Genomic DNA, 20,143 nt, shown 5'->3' with positions numbered 1-20,143 from the left:
CCAGAGTGTGCATGGAAAATTGTCTGGCAGCCTCCCTGACAGCAAGCAGTGATAGTGCCCATGAAGGGCACCTTGTTGGGCCCGCCCCTTTCACGGTTATCGCTTCTCGGCCTTTTGGCTAAGATCAAGTGTAGTATCTGTTCTTATCAGTTTAATATCTGATACGTCCCCTATCTGGGGACCATATATTAAATGGATTTTTGAGAACGGGGGCCGATTTCGAAGCTTGCTTCCGTCGCCCTATGCATTGACCCGATATGGCAGTATCTTCGGGTACAGTGCACCACCCCCTTACAGGGTTAAAAAGAAAGATTCCTACTTTCATTGCTACCTGCTTGCTGGCTAGCCAGCTAGCCAGCCCTGTGGGCCTTGCTGCTGCTGCAGCCAAAAAACAAAAGGTGGTGCTGCTGCTGCTTCTGCTGCTTCTGCTTCTGCTTGTGTCTGGCCGCTGTTGGAGCGTCCAGGCACAGGACTTCTGCTGCTGCTGACTAAATGGCCTCCTTAATTGGATCATTTGAGTAGCCAGCACACCTGTGCAGGTAGGGCATGACATGATAGGCAGCTGCCTTGATAGCGGGTGGGTGCTGAATGTTCCTAATTGACAAAATAAGATTAATGCTTATGAAGAAATATAAAATCTCATCCCTTCCCCAATATCGCGCCACACCCCTACCCCTTAATTCCCTGGTTGAACTTGATGGACATATGTCTTTTTTCGACCGTACTAACTATGTAACTATGTAACATAACATGGGGGGGGGGGGGGTCTCCTGGCTGTTCACACAGGTGTGTCATTGCTGTACATTGACCATGCATTGCTTCTGTGGTATTGCAAAGGCAAAGACAAATGCTTCCAGCCATCCATTGCACTAATGGATTGGTCATCAGCTGGCTGTCTATGTCCCGCATCAATATAGACCAAAGTACAGAGGGTTAGGCTATGCTATTGTGCACCTACCTGATGCATCAGAAGGTGCGAGGCCCTTGCTAAATTCTGTGCACAGACTTTGAGATCTATACTTTAGACTGTATCTAAACCTGCTCCAACATGGACTGACATTCTGGCCTACTTTCAGCCGATGCGACTTGTCTGTCGCTGAACAGTCGCTTTTTATGTATTCATCACCTATGTATAATGTTGTAAAAATGCTCTAGAAGCTAAAGTCGCAGAAATGTCACACATATTTGGCCTGCAACTTTCTGTGCGACAAATTCAGACAGGAAAAATCAGTATAAATCCTTAGAAAATTATCCCCCAGTGTCTCCATCTGCTGGCGGTATTGAATAAGCATTGCTGCACTGATGGGGTATGCATTAGACGAAAAAAAAGAAGAAAAAGAAGAATAATACGCCCAGAAAAGAGGCGAAAAGGAGAAAAACGTAAAAAAACGTGAAAAAAAAGTAAGAGGAAGAGAAGGGAAAAAAAGGTGGAAATGGGTTTAAAAGTGATTTCGGCGGAGAAATATATATATATATATATATATATATATATATATATATACGCGCACACACACACATATATATAAACGTATTCTCCGTTGAGATATTGCAGCCGCTGCTGTGTCCAGGCCCAGGAGCCTTAGCACTGTGCTGTGATGTCACTCAATACCACTGACATCACTAGGTGTAAACAACATCTCTCCTTTGCTGTGTATGTGACTATGGAGCTGTTTGGTGATGTCGTCTATTATGGCCTTCATAGAAGCAACAGGAGATTGTTGCATCCATCTAGAACCCTCAGAACTACAGTGCTATGATGTCACTCACTTCCACAGGCCTTGCAGAGTGTAAACAACAACAACCCAGCTTTGTTGTGTATGTAACCATAGGGATTTGTGATGTCACCTAGAACCTTCACAGCAGCGACAGCTTTATGAGGAGCATCAGCACTGCTCTGCCTGAGCAGAACCATCACCGCCATAGGTTGTCAAATAACCCGGGTTTAACCCACACAGGTAAGTCCAATGGGGTGCAGGCATGTCCTCTATGCTTACAGCTTCCCGTGGGTGTTGGTTTGATACCGTTTGGGGACAGCCAAGGAGGCATCTGCAGGCAACAAAGGTAGGTGTGTGCTTGTGTGTGTGTTTCCTATGCAGATCCTAAGCCCAGTGTCACATGCAAGTAGGAGGAGTAAGAAGGGTTCCTGGCAAATCCGGGTTATGGATTGCATTTAAAAAGGCCCCGTGGGAGTGCAATGGGCCCCTGTCTTGCTGCTTAGCAATAATGGTATGGGTTTAGGTTCTGCTGTGTGTACTGGTGGTTGACTACCCCCCAGCCCAGAGTGTGCATGGAAAATTGTCTGGCAGCCTCCCTGACAGCAAGCAGTGATAGTGCCCATGAAGGGCACCTTGTTGGGCCCGCCCCTTTCACGGTTATCGCTTCTCGGCCTTTTGGCTAAGATCAAGTGTAGTATCTGTTCTTATCAGTTTAATATCTGATACGTCCCCTATCTGGGGACCATATATTAAATGGATTTTTGAGAACGGGGGCCGATTTCGAAGCTTGCTTCCGTCGCCCTATGCATTGACCCGATATGGCAGTATCTTCGGGTACAGTGCACCACCCCCTTACAGGGTTAAAAAGAAAGATTCCTACTTTCATTGCTACCTGCTTGCTGGCTAGCCAGCTAGCCAGCCCTGTGGGCCTTGCTGCTGCTGCAGCCAAAAAACAAAAGGTGGTGCTGCTGCTGCTTCTGCTGCTTCTGCTTCTGCTTGTGTCTGGCCGCTGTTGGAGCGTCCAGGCACAGGACTTCTGCTGCTGCTGACTAAATGGCCTCCTTAATTGGATCATTTGAGTAGCCAGCACACCTGTGCAGGTAGGGCATGACATGATAGGCAGCTGCCTTGATAGCGGGTGGGTGCTGAATGTTCCTAATTGACAAAATAAGATTAATGCTTATGAAGAAATATAAAATCTCATCCCTTCCCCAATATCGCGCCACACCCCTACCCCTTAATTCCCTGGTTGAACTTGATGGACATATGTCTTTTTTCGACCGTACTAACTATGTAACTATGTAACATAACATGGGGGGGGGGGGGGGGGGGTCTCCTGGCTGTTCACACAGGTGTGTCATTGCTGTACATTGACCATGCATTGCTTCTGTGGTATTGCAAAGGCAAAGACAAATGCTTCCAGCCATCCATTGCACTAATGGATTGGTCATCAGCTGGCTGTCTATGTCCCGCATCAATATAGACCAAAGTACAGAAGGTTAGGCTATGCTATTGTGCACCTACCTGATGCATCAGAAGGTGCGAGGCCCTTGCTAAATTCTGTGCACAGACTTTGAGATCTATACTTTAGACTGTATCTAAACCTGCTCCAACATGGACTGACATTCTGGCCTACTTTCAGCCGATGCGACTTGTCTGTCGCTGAACAGTCGCTTTTTATGTATTCAGCACCTATGTATAATGTTGTAAAAATGCTCTAGAAGCTAAAGTCGCAGAAATGTCACACATATTTGGCCTGCAACTTTCTGTGCGACAAATTCAGACAGGAAAAATCAGTATAAATCCTTAGAAAATTATCCCCCAGTGTCTCCATCTGCTGGCGGTATTGAATAAGCATTGCTGCACTGATGGGGTATGCATTAGACGAAAAAAAAGAAGAAAAAGAAGAATAATACGCCCAGAAAAGAGGCGAAAAGGAGAAAAACGTAAAAAAACGTGAAAAAAAAGTAAGAGGAAGAGAAGGGAAAAAAAGGTGGAAATGGGTTTAAAAGTGATTTCGGCGGAGAAATGTATATATATATATATATATATATATATATATATATATATATATATACGCGCACACACACACATATATATAAACGTATTCTCCGTTGAGATATTGCAGCCGCTGCTGTGTCCAGGCCCAGGAGCCTTAGCACTGTGCTGTGATGTCACTCAATACCACTGACATCACTAGGTGTAAACAACATCTCTCCTTTGCTGTGTATGTGACTATGGAGCTGTTTGGTGATGTCGTCTATTATGGCCTTCATAGAAGCAACAGGAGATTGTTGCATCCATCTAGAACCCTCAGAACTACAGTGCTATGATGTCACTCACTTCCACAGGCCTTGCAGAGTGTAAACAACAACAACCCAGCTTTGTTGTGTATGTAACCATAGGGATTTGTGATGTCACCTAGAACCTTCACAGCAGCGACAGCTTTATGAGGAGCATCAGCACTGCTCTGCCTGAGCAGAACCATCACCGCCATAGGTTGTCAAATAACCCGGGTTTAACCCACACAGGTAAGTCCAATGGGGTGCAGGCATGTCCTCTATGCTTACAGCTTCCCGTGGGTGTTGGTTTGATACCGTTTGGGGACAGCCAAGGAGGCATCTGCAGGCAACAAAGGTAGGTGTGTGCTTGTGTGTGTGTTTCCTATGCAGATCCTAAGCCCAGTGTCACATGCAAGTAGGAGGAGTAAGAAGGGTTCCTGGCAAATCCGGGTTATGGATTGCATTTAAAAAGGCCCCGTGGGAGTGCAATGGGCCCCTGTCTTGCTGCTTAGCAATAATGGTATGGGTTTAGGTTCTGCTGTGTGTACTGGTGGTTGACTGCCCCCCAGCCCAGAGTGTGCATGGAAAATTGTCTGGCAGCCTCCCTGACAGCAAGCAGTGATAGTGCCCATGAAGGGCACCTTGTTGGGCCCGCCCCTTTCACGGTTATCGCTTCTCGGCCTTTTGGCTAAGATCAAGTGTAGTATCTGTTCTTATCAGTTTAATATCTGATACGTCCCCTATCTGGGGACCATATATTAAATGGATTTTTGAGAACGGGGGCCGATTTCGAAGCTTGCTTCCGTCGCCCTATGCATTGACCCGATATGGCAGTATCTTCGGGTACAGTGCACCACCCCCTTACAGGGTTAAAAAGAAAGATTCCTACTTTCATTGCTACCTGCTTGCTGGCTAGCCAGCTAGCCAGCCCTGTGGGCCTTGCTGCTGCTGCAGCCAAAAAACAAAAGGTGGTGCTGCTGCTGCTTCTGCTGCTTCTGCTTCTGCTTGTGTCTGGCCGCTGTTGGAGCGTCCAGGCACAGGACTTCTGCTGCTGCTGACTAAATGGCCTCCTTAATTGGATCATTTGAGTAGCCAGCACACCTGTGCAGGTAGGGCATGACATGATAGGCAGCTGCCTTGATAGCGGGTGGGTGCTGAATGTTCCTAATTGACAAAATAAGATTAATGCTTATGAAGAAATATAAAATCTCATCCCTTCCCCAATATCGCGCCACACCCCTACCCCTTAATTCCCTGGTTGAACTTGATGGACATATGTCTTTTTTCGACCGTACTAACTATGTAACTATGTAACATAACATGGGGGGGGGGGGGGGGGGGTCTCCTGGCTGTTCACACAGGTGTGTCATTGCTGTACATTGACCATGCATTGCTTCTGTGGTATTGCAAAGGCAAAGACAAATGCTTCCAGCCATCCATTGCACTAATGGATTGGTCATCAGCTGGCTGTCTATGTCCCGCATCAATATAGACCAAAGTACAGAGGGTTAGGCTATGCTATTGTGCACCTACCTGATGCATCAGAAGGTGCGAGGCCCTTGCTAAATTCTGTGCACAGACTTTGAGATCTATACTTTAGACTGTATCTAAACCTGCTCCAACATGCACTGACATTCTGGCCTACTTTCAGCCGATGCGACTTGTCTGTCGCTGAACAGTCGCTTTTTATGTATTCAGCACCTATGTATAATGTTGTAAAAATGCTCTAGAAGCTAAAGTCGCAGAAATGTCACACATATTTGGCCTGCAACTTTCTGTGCGACAAATTCAGACAGGAAAAATCAGTATAAATCCTTAGAAAATTATCCCCCAGTGTCTCCATCTGCTGGCGGTATTGAATAAGCATTGCTGCACTGATGGGGTATGCATTAGACGAAAAAAAAGAAGAAAAAGAAGAATAATACGCCCAGAAAAGAGGCGAAAAGGAGAAAAACGTAAAAAAAACGTGAAAAAAAAGTAAGAGGAAGAGAAGGGAAAAAAAGGTGGAAATGGGTTTAAAAGTGATTTCGGCGGAGAAATATATATATATATATATATATATATATATATATATATATACGCGCACACACACACATATATATAAACGTATTCTCCGTTGAGATATTGCAGCCGCTGCTGTGTCCAGGCCCAGGAGCCTTAGCACTGTGCTGTGATGTCACTCAATACCACTGACATCACTAGGTGTAAACAACATCTCTCCTTTGCTGTGTATGTGACTATGGAGCTGTTTGGTGATGTCGTCTATTATGGCCTTCATAGAAGCAACAGGAGATTGTTGCATCCATCTAGAACCCTCAGAACTACAGTGCTATGATGTCACTCACTTCCACAGGCCTTGCAGAGTGTAAACAACAACAACCCAGCTTTGTTGTGTATGTAAGCATAGGGATTTGTGATGTCACCTAGAACCTTCACAGCAGCGACAGCTTTATGAGGAGCATCAGCACTGCTCTGCCTGAGCAGAACCATCACCGCCATAGGTTGTCAAATAACCCGGGTTTAACCCACACAGGTAAGTCCAATGGGGTGAAGGCATGTCCTCTATGCTTACAGCTTCCCGTGGGTGTTGGTTTGATACCGTTTGGGGACAGCCAAGGAGGCATCTGCAGGCAACAAAGGTAGGTGTGTGCTTGTGTGTGTGTTTCCTATGCAGATCCTAAGCCCAGTGTCACATGCAAGTAGGAGGAGTAAGAAGGGTTCCTGGCAAATCCGGGTTATGGATTGCATTTAAAAAGGCCCCGTGGGAGTGCAATGGGCCCCTGTCTTGCTGCTTAGCAATAATGGTATGGGTTTAGGTTCTGCTGTGTGTACTGGTGGTTGACTGCCCCCCAGCCCAGAGTGTGCATGGAAAATTGTCTGGCAGCCTCCCTGACAGCAAGCAGTGATAGTGCCCATGAAGGGCACCTTGTTGGGCCCGCCCCTTTCACGGTTATCGCTTCTCGGCCTTTTGGCTAAGATCAAGTGTAGTATCTGTTCTTATCAGTTTAATATCTGATACGTCCCCTATCTGGGGACCATATATTAAATGGATTTTTGAGAACGGGGGCCGATGCATTGACCCGATATGGCAGTATCTTCGGGTACAGTGCACCACCCCCTTACAGGGTTAAAAAGAAAGATTCCTACTTTCATTGCTACCTGCTTGCTGGCTAGCCAGCTAGCCAGCCCTGTGGGCCTTGCTGCTGCTGCAGCCAAAAAACAAAAGGTGGTGCTGCTGCTGCTTCTGCTGCTTCTGCTTGTGTCTGGCCGCTGTTGGAGCGTCCAGGCACAGGACTTCTGCTGCTGCTGACTAAATGGCCTCCTTAATTGGATCATTTGAGTAGCCAGCACACCTGTGCAGGTAGGGCATGACATGATAGGCAGCTGCCTTGATAGCGGGTGGGTGCTGAATGTTCCTAATTGACAAAATAAGATTAATGCTTATGAAGAAATATAAAATCTCATCCCTTCCCCAATATCGCGCCACACCCCTACCCCTTAATTCCCTGGTTGAACTTGATGGACATATGTCTTTTTTCGACCGTACTAACTATGTAACTATGTAACATAACATGGGGGGGGGGGGGGGTCTCCTGGCTGTTCACACAGGTGTGTCATTGCTGTACATTGACCATGCATTGCTTCTGTGGTATTGCAAAGGCAAAGACAAATGCTTCCAGCCATCCATTGCACTAATGGATTGGTCATCAGCTGGCTGTCTATGTCCCGCATCAATATAGACCAAAGTACAGAGGGTTAGGCTATGCTATTGTGCACCTACCTGATGCATCAGAAGGTGCGAGGCCCTTGCTAAATTCTGTGCACAGACTTTGAGATCTATACTTTAGACTGTATCTAAACCTGCTCCAACATGGACTGACATTCTGGCCTACTTTCAGCCGATGCGACTTGTCTGTCGCTGAACAGTCGCTTTTTATGTATTCAGCACCTATGTATAATGTTGTAAAAATGCTCTAGAAGCTAAAGTCGCAGAAATGTCACACATATTTGGCCTGCAACTTTCTGTGCGACAAATTCAGACAGGAAAAATCAGTATAAATCCTTAGAAAATTATCCCCCAGTGTCTCCATCTGCTGGCGGTATTGAATAAGCATTGCTGCACTGATGGGGTATGCATTAGACGAAAAAAAAGAAGAAAAAGAAGAATAATACGCCCAGAAAAGAGGCGAAAAGGAGAAAAACGTAAAAAAACGTGAAAAAAAAGTAAGAGGAAGAGAAGGGAAAAAAAGGTGGAAATGGGTTTAAAAGTGATTTCGGCGGAGAAATATATATATATATATATATATATATATATATATATACGCGCACACACACACATATATATAAACGTATTCTCCGTTGAGATATTGCAGCCGCTGCTGTGTCCAGGCCCAGGAGCCTTAGCACTGTGCTGTGATGTCACTCAATACCACTGACATCACTAGGTGTAAACAACATCTCTCCTTTGCTGTGTATGTGACTATGGAGCTGTTTGGTGATGTCGTCTATTATGGCCTTCATAGAAGCAACAGGAGATTGTTGCATCCATCTAGAACCCTCAGAACTACAGTGCTATGATGTCACTCACTTCCACAGGCCTTGCAGAGTGTAAACAACAACAACCCAGCTTTGTTGTGTATGTAACCATAGGGATTTGTGATGTCACCTAGAACCTTCACAGCAGCGACAGCTTTATGAGGAGCATCAGCACTGCTCTGCCTGAGCAGAACCATCACCGCCATAGGTTGTCAAATAACCCGGGTTTAACCCACACAGGTAAGTCCAATGGGGTGCAGGCATGTCCTCTATGCTTACAGCTTCCCGTGGGTGTTGGTTTGATACCGTTTGGGGACAGCCAAGGAGGCATCTGCAGGCAACAAAGGTAGGTGTGTGCTTGTGTGTGTGTTTCCTATGCAGATCCTAAGCCCAGTGTCACATGCAAGTAGGAGGAGTAAGAAGGGTTCCTGGCAAATCCGGGTTATGGATTGCATTTAAAAAGGCCCCGTGGGAGTGCAATGGGCCCCTGTCTTGCTGCTTAGCAATAATGGTATGGGTTTAGGTTCTGCTGTGTGTACTGGTGGTTGACTGCCCCCCAGCCCAGAGTGTGCATGGAAAATTGTCTGGCAGCCTCCCTGACAGCAAGCAGTGATAGTGCCCATGAAGGGCACCTTGTTGGGCCCGCCCCTTTCACGGTTATCGCTTCTCTGCCTTTTGGCTAAGATCAAGTGTAGTATCTGTTCTTATCAGTTTAATATCTGATACGTCCCCTATCTGGGGACCATATATTAAATGGATTTTTGAGAACGGGGGCCGATTTCGAAGCTTGCTTCCGTCGCCCTATGCATTGACCCGATATGGCAGTATCTTCGGGTACAGTGCACCACCCCCTTACAGGGTTAAAAAGAAAGATTCCTACTTTCATTGCTACCTGCTTGCTGGCTAGCCAGCTAGCCAGCCCTGTGGGCCTTGCTGCTGCTGCAGCCAAAAAACAAAAGGTGGTGCTGCTGCTGCTTCTGCTGCTTCTGCTTCTGCTTGTGTCTGGCCGCTGTTGGAGCGTCCAGGCACAGGACTTCTGCTGCTGCTGACTAAATGGCCTCCTTAATTGGATCATTTGAGTAGCCAGCACACCTGTGCAGGTAGGGCATGACATGATAGGCAGCTGCCTTGATAGCGGGTGGGTGCTGAATGTTCCTAATTGACAAAATAAGATTAATGCTTATGAAGAAATATAAAATCTCATCCCTTCCCCAATATCGCGCCACACCCCTACCCCTTAATTCCCTGGTTGAACTTGATGGACATATGTCTTTTTTCGACCGTACTAACTATGTAACTATGTAACATAACATGGGGGGGGGGGGGGGGTCTCCTGGCTGTTCACACAGGTGTGTCATTGCTGTACATTGACCATGCATTGCTTCTGTGGTATTGCAAAGGCAAAGACAAATGCTTCCAGCCATCCATTGCACTAATGGATTGGTCATCAGCTGGCTGTCTATGTCCCGCATCAATATAGACCAAAGTACAGAGGGTTAGGCTATGCTATTGTGCACCTACCTGATGCATCAGAAGGTGCGAGGCCCTTGCTAAATTCTGTGCACAGACTTTGAGATCTATACTTTAGACTGTATCTAAACCTGCTCCAACATGGACTGACATTCTGGCCTACTTTCAGCCGATGCGACTTGTCTGTCGCTGAACAGTCGCTTTTTATGTATTCAGCACCTATGTATAATGTTGTAAAAATGCTCTAGAAGCTAAAGTCGCAGAAATGTCACACATATTTGGCCTGCAACTTTCTGTGCGACAAATTCAGACAGGAAAAATCAGTATAAATCCTTAGAAAATTATCCCCCAGTGTCTCCATCTGCTGGCGGTATTGAATAAGCATTGCTGCACTGATGGGGTATGCATTAGACGAAAAAAAAGAAGAAAAAGAAGAATAATACGCCCAGAAAAGAGGCGAAAAGGAGAAAAACGTAAAAAAACGTGAAAAAAAAGTAAGAGGAAGAGAAGGGAAAAAAAGGTGGAAATGGGTTTAAAAGTGATTTCGGCGGAGAAATATATATATATATATATATATATATATATATATATACGCGCACACACACACATATATATAAACGTATTCTCCGTTGAGATATTGCAGCCGCTGCTGTGTCCAGGCCCAGGAGCCTTAGCACTGTGCTGTGATGTCACTCAATACCACTGACATCACTAGGTGTAAACAACATCTCTCCTTTGCTGTGTATGTGACTATGGAGCTGTTTGGTGATGTCGTCTATTATGGCCTTCATAGAAGCAACAGGAGATTGTTGCATCCATCTAGAACCCTCAGAACTACAGTGCTATGATGTCACTCACTTCCACAGGCCTTGCAGAGTGTAAACAACAACAACCCAGCTTTGTTGTGTATGTAACCATAGGGATTTGTGATGTCACCTAGAACCTTCACAGCAGCGACAGCTTTATGAGGAGCATCAGCACTGCTCTGCCTGAGCAGAACCATCACCGCCATAGGTTGTCAAATAACCCGGGTTTAACCCACACAGGTAAGTCCAATGGGGTGCAGGCATGTCCTCTATGCTTACAGCTTCCCGTGGGTGTTGGTTTGATACCGTTTGGGGACAGCCAAGGAGGCATCTGCAGGCAACAAAGGTAGGTGTGTGCTTGTGTGTGTGTTTCCTATGCAGATCCTAAGCCCAGTGTCACATGCAAGTAGGAGGAGTAAGAAGGGTTCCTGGCAAATCCGGGTTATGGATTGCATTTAAAAAGGCCCCGTGGGAGTGCAATGGGCCCCTGTCTTGCTGCTTAGCAATAATGGTATGGGTTTAGGTTCTGCTGTGTGTACTGGTGGTTGACTGCCCCCCAGCCCAGAGTGTGCATGGAAAATTGTCTGGCAGCCTCCCTGACAGCAAGCAGTGATAGTGCCCATGAAGGGCACCTTGTTGGGCCCGCCCCTTTCACGGTTATCGCTTCTCTGCCTTTTGGCTAAGATCAAGTGTAGTATCTGTTCTTATCAGTTTTCATGCTGGTGGGGATGGGTGCTGCATGGAGGATGCAGGTGTACCGGGGCTTTCCGGGGCTGGTTCTGAGGAATCAGCTCGACGGCTGCCCCGATGTGACCTGTTCCCTCCGGGTCTCGCCATGAGGCTGAGAGGGTCTAGAGCCGAGGTACTTTTGTGCCTCGGGGAGTGGTGACCCCGAGGTGCCGAAACTCACTGGGAGAATAGACTCACTGAGTTGAAGCACGGGCACCATAATCTCTTCACCTTGTGGCACTCACCTCTTGATTCCCGGCCTTCTGGCTAGGATCAGAGAAATTTTTATAGATCCGGCCGGATGTCCGGGCAGTATATCTGCACACATTCACTTATTTATTTCTTTTTTGTCTCACTGTGTCACTTTTTGCGTGTTGTGTGTTCACAGGATTGGTCAGGATGCGGTAGCCCTTCTGGGTGTCCCTCCTGGCGGTCTAGGGGAGGTGTGTGTGGCCATTAGGTTCCGCACCTCCCTGCAAACACCCCGGGTACTCCTGCTTTGGCAGGGTACCTACCGTAATCGGCTCTGCGGGCAGATACCTTGGCTAACGCCAAGGGGGATGCCGGGAGCATTTGTGGTCCCCTAGTAGCTTCGGCGAAAAGGGACATCGAACCTGGAACCTCGCAGGTACCTTTTGGTCCGGAGGCGAAGGGTAAGGTTTGTTGGGGGGCCTCTCTCCTATCGGAGAAGGGCTTGCGATAGACCGCATCCTTTGTGCACGTTTTTTTAGTGTAACACGTTTGCACTTTTTCTTGCACTTTGGGTGAATCGAAAGCACGTTCCTCGGCTTTAGATAAAAAAAAAAAAAAAATCTGTTCTTATCAGTTTAATATCTGATACGTCCCCTATCTGGGGACCATATATTAAATGGATTTTTGAGAACGGGGGCCGATTTCGAAGCTTGCTTCCGTCGCCCTATGCATTGACCCGATATGGCAGTATCTTCGGGTACAGTGCACCACCCCCTTACAGGGTTAAAAAGAAAGATTCCTACTTTCATTGCTACCTGCTTGCTGGCTAGCCAGCTAGCCAGCCCTGTGGGCCTTGCTGCTGCTGCAGCCAAAAAACAAAAGGTGGTGCTGCTGCTGCTTCTGCTGCTTCTGCTTCTGCTTGTGTCTGGCCGCTGTTGGAGCGTCCAGGCACAGGACTTCTGCTGCTGCTGACTAAATGGCCTCCTTAATTGGATCATTTGAGTAGCCAGCACACCTGTGCACGTAGGGCATGACATGATAGGCAGCTGCCTTGATAGCGGGTGGGTGCTGAATGTTCCTAATTGACAAAATAAGATTAATGCTTATGAAGAAATATAAAATCTCATCCCTTCCCCAATATCGCGCCACACCCCTACCCCTTAATTCCCTGGTTGAACTTGATGGACATATGTCTTTTTTCGACCGTACTAACTATGTAACTATGTAACATAACATGGGGGGGGGGGGGGGGGTCTCCTGGCTGTTCACACAGGTGTGTCATTGCTGTACATTGACCATGCATTGCTTCTGTGGTATTGCAAAGGCAAAGACAAATGCTTCCAGCCATCCATTGCACTAATGGATTGGTCATCAGCTGGCTGTCTATGTCCCGCATCAATATAGACCAAAGTACAGAAGGTTAGGCTATGCTATTGTGCACCTACCTGATGCATCAGAAGGTGCGAGGCCCTTGCTAAATTCTGTGCACAGACTTTGAGATCTATACTTTAGACTGTATCTAAACCTGCTCCAACATGGACTGACATTCTGGCCTACTTTCAGCCGATGCGACTTGTCTGTCGCTGAACAGTCGCTTTTTATGTATTCAGCACCTATGTATAATGTTGTAAAAATGCTCTAGAAGCTAAAGTCGCAGAAATGTCACACATATTTGGCCTGCAACTTTCTGTGCGACAAATTCAGACAGGAAAAATCAGTATAAATCCTTAGAAAATTATCCCCCAGTGTCTCCATCTGCTGGCGGTATTGAATAAGCATTGCTGCACTGATGGGGTATGCATTAGACGAAAAAAAAGAAGAAAAAGAAGAATAATACGCCCAGAAAAGAGGCGAAAAGGAGAAAAACGTAAAAAACGTGAAAAAAAAGTAAGAGGAAGAGAAGGGAAAAAAAGGTGGAAATGGGTTTAAAAGTGATTTCGGCGGAGAAATATATATATATATATATATATATATATATATATATATATATACGCGCACACACACACATATATATAAACGTATTCTCCGTTGAGATATTGCAGCCGCTGCTGTGTCCAGGCCCAGGAGCCTTAGCACTGTGCTGTGATGTCACTCAATACCACTGACATCACTAGGTGTAAACAACATCTCTCCTTTGCTGTGTATGTGACTATGGAGCTGTTTGGTGATGTCGTCTATTATGGCCTTCATAGAAGCAACAGGAGATTGTTGCATCCATCTAGAACCCTCAGAACTACAGTGCTATGATGTCACTCACTTCCACAGGCCTTGCAGAGTGTAAACAACAACAACCCAGCTTTGTTGTGTATGTAACCATAGGGATTTGTGATGTCACCTAGAACCTTCACAGCAGCGACAGCTTTATGAGGAGCATCAGCACTGCTCTGCCTGAGCAGAACCATCACCGCCATAGGTTGTCAAATAACCCGGGTTTAACCCACACAGGTAAGTCCAATGGGGTGCAGGCATGTCCTCTATGCTTACAGCTTCCCGTGGGTGTTGGTTTGATACCGTTTGGGGACAGCCAAGGAGGCATCTGCAGGCAACAAAGGTAGGTGTGTGCTTGTGTGTGTGTTTCCTATGCAGATCCTAAGCCCAGTGTCACATGCAAGTAGGAGGAGTAAGAAGGGTTCCTGGCAAATCCGGGTTATGGATTGCATTTAAAAAGGCCCCGTGGGAGTGCAATGGGCCCCTGTCTTGCTGCTTAGCAATAATGGTATGGGTTTAGGTTCTGCTGTGTGTACTGGTGGTTGACTGCCCCCCAGCCCAGAGTGTGCATGGAAAATTGTCTGGCAGCCTCCCTGACAGCAAGCAGTGATAGTGCCCATGAAGGGCACCTTGTTGGGCCCGCCCCTTTCACGGTTATCGCTTCTCGGCCTTTTGGCTAAGATCAAGTGTAGTATCTGTTCTTATCAGTTTAATATCTGATACGTCCCCTATCTGGGGACCATATATTAAATGGATTTTTGAGAACGGGGGCCGATTTCGAAGCTTGCTTCCGTCGCCCTATGCATTGACCCGATATGGCAGTATCTTCGGGTACAGTGCACCACCCCCTTACAGGGTTAAAAAGAAAGATTCCTACTTTCATTGCTACCTGCTTGCTGGCTAGCCAGCTAGCCAGCCCTGTGGGCCTTGCTGCTGCTGCAGCCAAAAAACAAAAGGTGGTGCTGCTGCTGCTGCTTCTGCTGCTTCTGCTTGTGTCTGGCCGCTGTTGGAGCGTCCAGGCACAGGACTTCTGCTGCTGCTGACTAAATGGCCTCCTTAATTGGATCATTTGAGTAGCCAGCACACCTGTGCAGGTAGGGCATGACATGATAGGCAGCTGCCTTGATAGCGGGTGGGTGCTGAATGTTCCTAATTGACAAAATAAGATTAATGTTTATGAAGAAATATAAAATCTCATCCCTTCCCCAATATCGCGCCACACCCCTACCCCTTAATTCCCTGGTTGAACTTGATGGACATATGTCTTTTTTCGACCGTACTAACTATGTAACTATGTAACATAACATGGGGGGGGGGGGTGTCTCCTGGCTGTTCACACAGGTGTGTCATTGCTGTACATTGACCATGCATTGCTTCTGTGGTATTGCAAAGGCAAAGACAAATGCTTCCAGCCATCCATTGCACTAATGGATTGGTCATCAGCTGGCTGTCTATGTCCCGCATCAATATAGACCAAAGTACAGAGGGTTAGGCTATGCTATTGTGCACCTACCTGATGCATCAGAAGGTGCGAGGCCCTTGCTAAATTCTGTGCACAGACTTTGAGATCTATACTTTAGACTGTATCTAAACCTGCTCCAACATGGACTGACATTCTGGCCTACTTTCAGCCGATGCGACTTGTCTGTCGCTGAACAGTCGCTTTTTATGTATTCAGCACCTATGTATAATGTTGTAAAAATGCTCTAGAAGCTAAAGTCGCAGAAATGTCACACATATTTGGCCTGCAACTTTCTGTGCGACAAATTCAGACAGGAAAAATCAGTATAAATCCTTAGAAAATTATCCCCCAGTGTCTCCATCTGCTGGCGGTATTGAATAAGCATTGCTGCACTGATGGGGTATGCATTAGACGAAAAAAAAGAAGAAAAAGAAGAATAATACGCCCAGAAAAGAGGCGAAAAGGAGAAAAACGTAAAAAAACGTGAAAAAAAAGTAAGAGGAAGAGAAGGGAAAAAAAGGTGGAAATGGGTTTAAAAGTGATTTCGGCGGAGAAATATATATATATATATATATATATATATATATATATATATACGCGCACACACACACACATATATAAACGTATTCTCCGTTGAGATATTGCAGCCGCTGCTGTGTCCAGGCCCAGGAGCCTTAGCACTGTGCTGTGATGTCACTCAATACCACTGACATCACTAGGTGTAAACAACATCTCTCCTTTGCTGTGTATGTGACTATGGAGCTGTTTGGTGATGTCGTCTATTATGGCCTTCATAGAAGCAACAGGAGATTGTTGCATCCATCTAGAACCCTCAGAACTACAGTGCTATGATGTCACTCACTTCCACAGGCCTTGCAGAGTGTAAACAACAACAACCCAGCTTTGTTGTGTATGTAACCATAGGGATTTGTGATGTCACCTAGAACCTTCACAGCAGCGACAGCTTTATGAGGAGCATCAGCACTGCTCTGCCTGAGCAGAACCATCACCGCCATAGGTTGTCAAATAACCCGGGTTTAACCCACACAGGTAAGTCCAATGGGGTGCAGGCATGTCCTCTATGCTTACAGCTTCCCGTGGGTGTTGGTTTGATACCGTTTGGGGACAGCCAAGGAGGCATCTGCAGGCAACAAAGGTAGGTGTGTGCTTGTGTGTGTGTTTCCTATGCAGATCCTAAGCCCAGTGTCACATGCAAGTAGGAGGAGTAAGAAGGGTTCCTGGCAAATCCGGGTTATGGATTGCATTTAAAAAGGCCCCGTGGGAGTGCAATGGGCCCCTGTCTTGCTGCTTAGCAATAATGGTATGGGTTTAGGTTCTGCTGTGTGTACTGGTGGTTGACTGCCCCCCAGCCCAGAGTGTGCATGGAAAATTGTCTGGCAGCCTCCCTGACAGCAAGCAGTGATAGTGCCCATGAAGGGCACCTTGTTGGGCCCGCCCCTTTCACGGTTATCGCTTCTCGGCCTTTTGGCTAAGATCAAGTGTAGTATCTGTTCTTATCAGTTTAATATCTGATACGTCCCCTATCTGGGGACCATATATTAAATGGATTTTTGAGAACGGGGGCCGATTTCGAAGCTTGCTTCCGTCGCCCTATGCATTGACCCGATATGGCAGTATCTTCGGGTACAGTGCACCACCCCCTTACAGGGTTAAAAAGAAAGATTCCTACTTTCATTGCTACCTGCTTGCTGGCTAGCCAGCTAGCCAGCCCTGTGGGCCTTGCTGCTGCTGCAGCCAAAAAACAAAAGGTGGTGCTGCTGCTGCTGCTTCTGCTGCTTCTGCTTCTGCTTGTGTCTGGCCGCTGTTGGAGCGTCCAGGCACAGGACTTCTGCTGCTGCTGACTAAATGGCCTCCTTAATTGGATCATTTGAGTAGCCAGCACACCTGTGCAGGTAGGGCATGACATGATAGGCAGCTGCCTTGATAGCGGGTGGGTGCTGAATGTTCCTAATTGACAAAATAAGATTAATGTTTATGAAGAAATATAAAATCTCATCCCTTCCCCAATATCGCGCCACACCCCTACCCCTTAATTCCCTGGTTGAACTTGATGGACATATGTCTTTTTTCGACCGTACTAACTATGTAACTATGTAACATAACATGGGGGGGGGGGGGGTGTCTCCTGGCTGTTCACACAGGTGTGTCATTGCTGTACATTGACCATGCATTGCTTCTGTGGTATTGCAAAGGCAAAGACAAATGCTTCCAGCCATCCATTGCACTAATGGATTGGTCATCAGCTGGCTGTCTATGTCCCGCATCAATATAGACCAAAGTACAGAGGGTTAGGCTATGCTATTGTGCACCTACCTGATGCATCAGAAGGTGCGAGGCCCTTGCTAAATTCTGTGCACAGACTTTGAGATCTATACTTTAGACTGTATCTAAACCTGCTCCAACATGGACTGACATTCTGGCCTACTTTCAGCCGATGCGACTTGTCTGTCGCTGAACAGTCGCTTTTTATGTATTCAGCACCTATGTATAATGTTGTAAAAATGCTCTAGAAGCTAAAGTCGCAGAAATGTCACACATATTTGGCCTGCAACTTTCTGTGCGACAAATTCAGACAGGAAAAATCAGTATAAATCCTTAGAAAATTATCCCCCAGTGTCTCCATCTGCTGGCGGTATTGAATAAGCATTGCTGCACTGATGGGGTATGCATTAGACGAAAAAAAAGAAGAAAAAGAAGAATAATACGCCCAGAAAAGAGGCGAAAAGGAGAAAAACGTAAAAAAACGTGAAAAAAAAGTAAGAGGAAGAGAAGGGAAAAAAAGGTGGAAATGGGTTTAAAAGTGATTTCGGCGGAGAAATATATATATATATATATATATATATATATATATATATATACGCGCACACACACACACATATATAAACGTATTCTCCGTTGAGATATTGCAGCCGCTGCTGTGTCCAGGCCCAGGAGCCTTAGCACTGTGCTGTGATGTCACTCAATACCACTGACATCACTAGGTGTAAACAACATCTCTCCTTTGCTGTGTATGTGACTATGGAGCTGTTTGGTGATGTCGTCTATTATGGCCTTCATAGAAGCAACAGGAGATTGTTGCATCCATCTAGAACCCTCAGAACTACAGTGCTATGATGTCACTCACTTCCACAGGCCTTGCAGAGTGTAAACAACAACAACCCAGCTTTGTTGTGTATGTAACCATAGGGATTTGTGATGTCACCTAGAACCTTCACAGCAGCGACAGCTTTATGAGGAGCATCAGCACTGCTCTGCCTGAGCAGAACCATCACCGCCATAGGTTGTCAAATAACCCGGGTTTAACCCACACAGGTAAGTCCAATGGGGTGCAGGCATGTCCTCTATGCTTACAGCTTCCCGTGGGTGTTGGTTTGATACCGTTTGGGGACAGCCAAGGAGGCATCTGCAGGCAACAAAGGTAGGTGTGTGCTTGTGTGTGTGTTTCCTATGCAGATCCTAAGCCCAGTGTCACATGCAAGTAGGAGGAGTAAGAAGGGTTCCTGGCAAATCCGGGTTATGGATTGCATTTAAAAAGGCCCCGTGGGAGTGCAATGGGCCCCTGTCTTGCTGCTTAGCAATAATGGTATGGGTTTAGGTTCTGCTGTGTGTACTGGTGGTTGACTGCCCCCCAGCCCAGAGTGTGCATGGAAAATTATCTGGCAGCCTCCCTGACAGCAAGCAGTGATAGTGCCCATGAAGGGCACCTTGTTGGGCCCGCCCCTTTCACGGTTATCGCTTCTCGGCCTTTTGGCTAAGATCAAGTGTAGTATCTGTTCTTATCAGTTTAATATCTGATACGTCCCCTATCTGGGGACCATATATTAAATGGATTTTTGAGAACGGGGGCCGATTTCGAAGCTTGCTTCCGTCGCCCTATGCATTGACCCGATATGGCAGTATCTTCGGGTACAGTGCACCACCCCCTTACAGGGTTAAAAAGAAAGATTCCTACTTTCATTGCTACCTGCTTGCTGGCTAGCCAGCTAGCCAGCCCTGTGGGCCTTGCTGCTGCTGCAGCCAAAAAACAAAAGGTGGTGCTGCTGCTGCTTCTGCTGCTTCTGCTTCTGCTTGTGTCTGGCCGCTGTTGGAGCGTCCAGGCACAGGACTTCTGCTGCTGCTGACTAAATGGCCTCCTTAATTGGATCATTTGAGTAGCCAGCACACCTTTGCAGGTAGGGCATGACATGATAGGCAGCTGCCTTGATAGCGGGTGGGTGCTGAATGTTCCTAATTGACAAAATAAGATTAATGCTTATGAAGAAATATAAAATCTCATCCCTTCCCCAATATCGCGCCACACCCCTACCCCTTAATTCCCTGGTTGAACTTGATGGACATATGTCTTTTTTCGACCGTACTAACTATGTAACTATGTAACATAACATGGGGGGGGGGGGGGGGGTCTCCTGGCTGTTCACACAGGTGTGTCATTGCTGTACATTGACCATGCATTGCTTCTGTGGTATTGCAAAGGCAAAGACAAATGCTTCCAGCCATCCATTGCACTAATGGATTGGTCATCAGCTGGCTGTCTATGTCCCGCATCAATATAGACCAAAGTACAGAGGGTTAGGCTATGCTATTGTGCACCTACCTGATGCATCAGAAGGTGCGAGGCCCTTGCTAAATTCTGTGCACAGACTTTGAGATCTATACTTTAGACTGTATCTAAACCTGCTCCAACATGGACTGACATTCTGGCCTACTTTCAGCCGATGCGAC

At 46.6% G+C, this 20,143-nt stretch overlaps 8 non-coding genes and 2 pseudogenes across 8 annotated transcripts; all 10 read left to right on the top strand.

The window, feature by feature from the left end:
- Positions 1 to 98: 98 nt before the first annotated feature.
- LOC130313777 (U2 spliceosomal RNA) lies at positions 99 to 289 on the top strand. The gene has a single exon (XR_008861641.1). It is a non-coding gene; the product is annotated as a U2 spliceosomal RNA (small nuclear RNA).
- A 2,085-nt stretch (positions 290 to 2,374) lies between these two features.
- On the top strand, positions 2,375 to 2,565 carry LOC130313776 (U2 spliceosomal RNA). Its single transcript, XR_008861640.1, has one exon. It is a non-coding gene; the product is annotated as a U2 spliceosomal RNA (small nuclear RNA).
- Positions 2,566 to 4,665: 2,100 nt separating this feature from the next.
- On the top strand, positions 4,666 to 4,856 carry LOC130313775 (U2 spliceosomal RNA). The gene has a single exon (XR_008861639.1). It is a non-coding gene; the product is annotated as a U2 spliceosomal RNA (small nuclear RNA).
- Positions 4,857 to 6,949: 2,093 nt separating this feature from the next.
- LOC130313790 (U2 spliceosomal RNA) lies at positions 6,950 to 7,114 on the top strand (annotated as a pseudogene).
- Positions 7,115 to 9,192: 2,078 nt separating this feature from the next.
- Positions 9,193 to 9,383, top strand: LOC130313788 (U2 spliceosomal RNA). Its single transcript, XR_008861651.1, has one exon. It is a non-coding gene; the product is annotated as a U2 spliceosomal RNA (small nuclear RNA).
- A 2,085-nt stretch (positions 9,384 to 11,468) lies between these two features.
- Positions 11,469 to 11,628, top strand: LOC130313795 (U2 spliceosomal RNA; annotated as a pseudogene).
- A 693-nt stretch (positions 11,629 to 12,321) lies between these two features.
- LOC130313793 (U2 spliceosomal RNA) lies at positions 12,322 to 12,503 on the top strand. Its single transcript, XR_008861655.1, has one exon. It is a non-coding gene; the product is annotated as a U2 spliceosomal RNA (small nuclear RNA).
- A 2,091-nt stretch (positions 12,504 to 14,594) lies between these two features.
- Positions 14,595 to 14,785, top strand: LOC130313774 (U2 spliceosomal RNA). The gene has a single exon (XR_008861638.1). It is a non-coding gene; the product is annotated as a U2 spliceosomal RNA (small nuclear RNA).
- A 2,084-nt stretch (positions 14,786 to 16,869) lies between these two features.
- Positions 16,870 to 17,060, top strand: LOC130313773 (U2 spliceosomal RNA). Its single transcript, XR_008861637.1, has one exon. It is a non-coding gene; the product is annotated as a U2 spliceosomal RNA (small nuclear RNA).
- Positions 17,061 to 19,152: 2,092 nt separating this feature from the next.
- On the top strand, positions 19,153 to 19,343 carry LOC130313771 (U2 spliceosomal RNA). The gene has a single exon (XR_008861636.1). It is a non-coding gene; the product is annotated as a U2 spliceosomal RNA (small nuclear RNA).
- The last annotated feature ends 800 nt before the right edge of the window (positions 19,344 to 20,143 follow it).

Source organism: Hyla sarda, unplaced genomic scaffold (assembly GCF_029499605.1).
Source record: "Hyla sarda isolate aHylSar1 unplaced genomic scaffold, aHylSar1.hap1 scaffold_1782, whole genome shotgun sequence".
In the NCBI taxonomy this organism is placed as follows: domain Eukaryota; kingdom Metazoa; phylum Chordata; class Amphibia; order Anura; family Hylidae; genus Hyla; species Hyla sarda.
The sequence above is the reverse complement of the archived record's forward strand: the minus strand, read 5'-3'. Positions and strand labels throughout refer to the sequence as shown.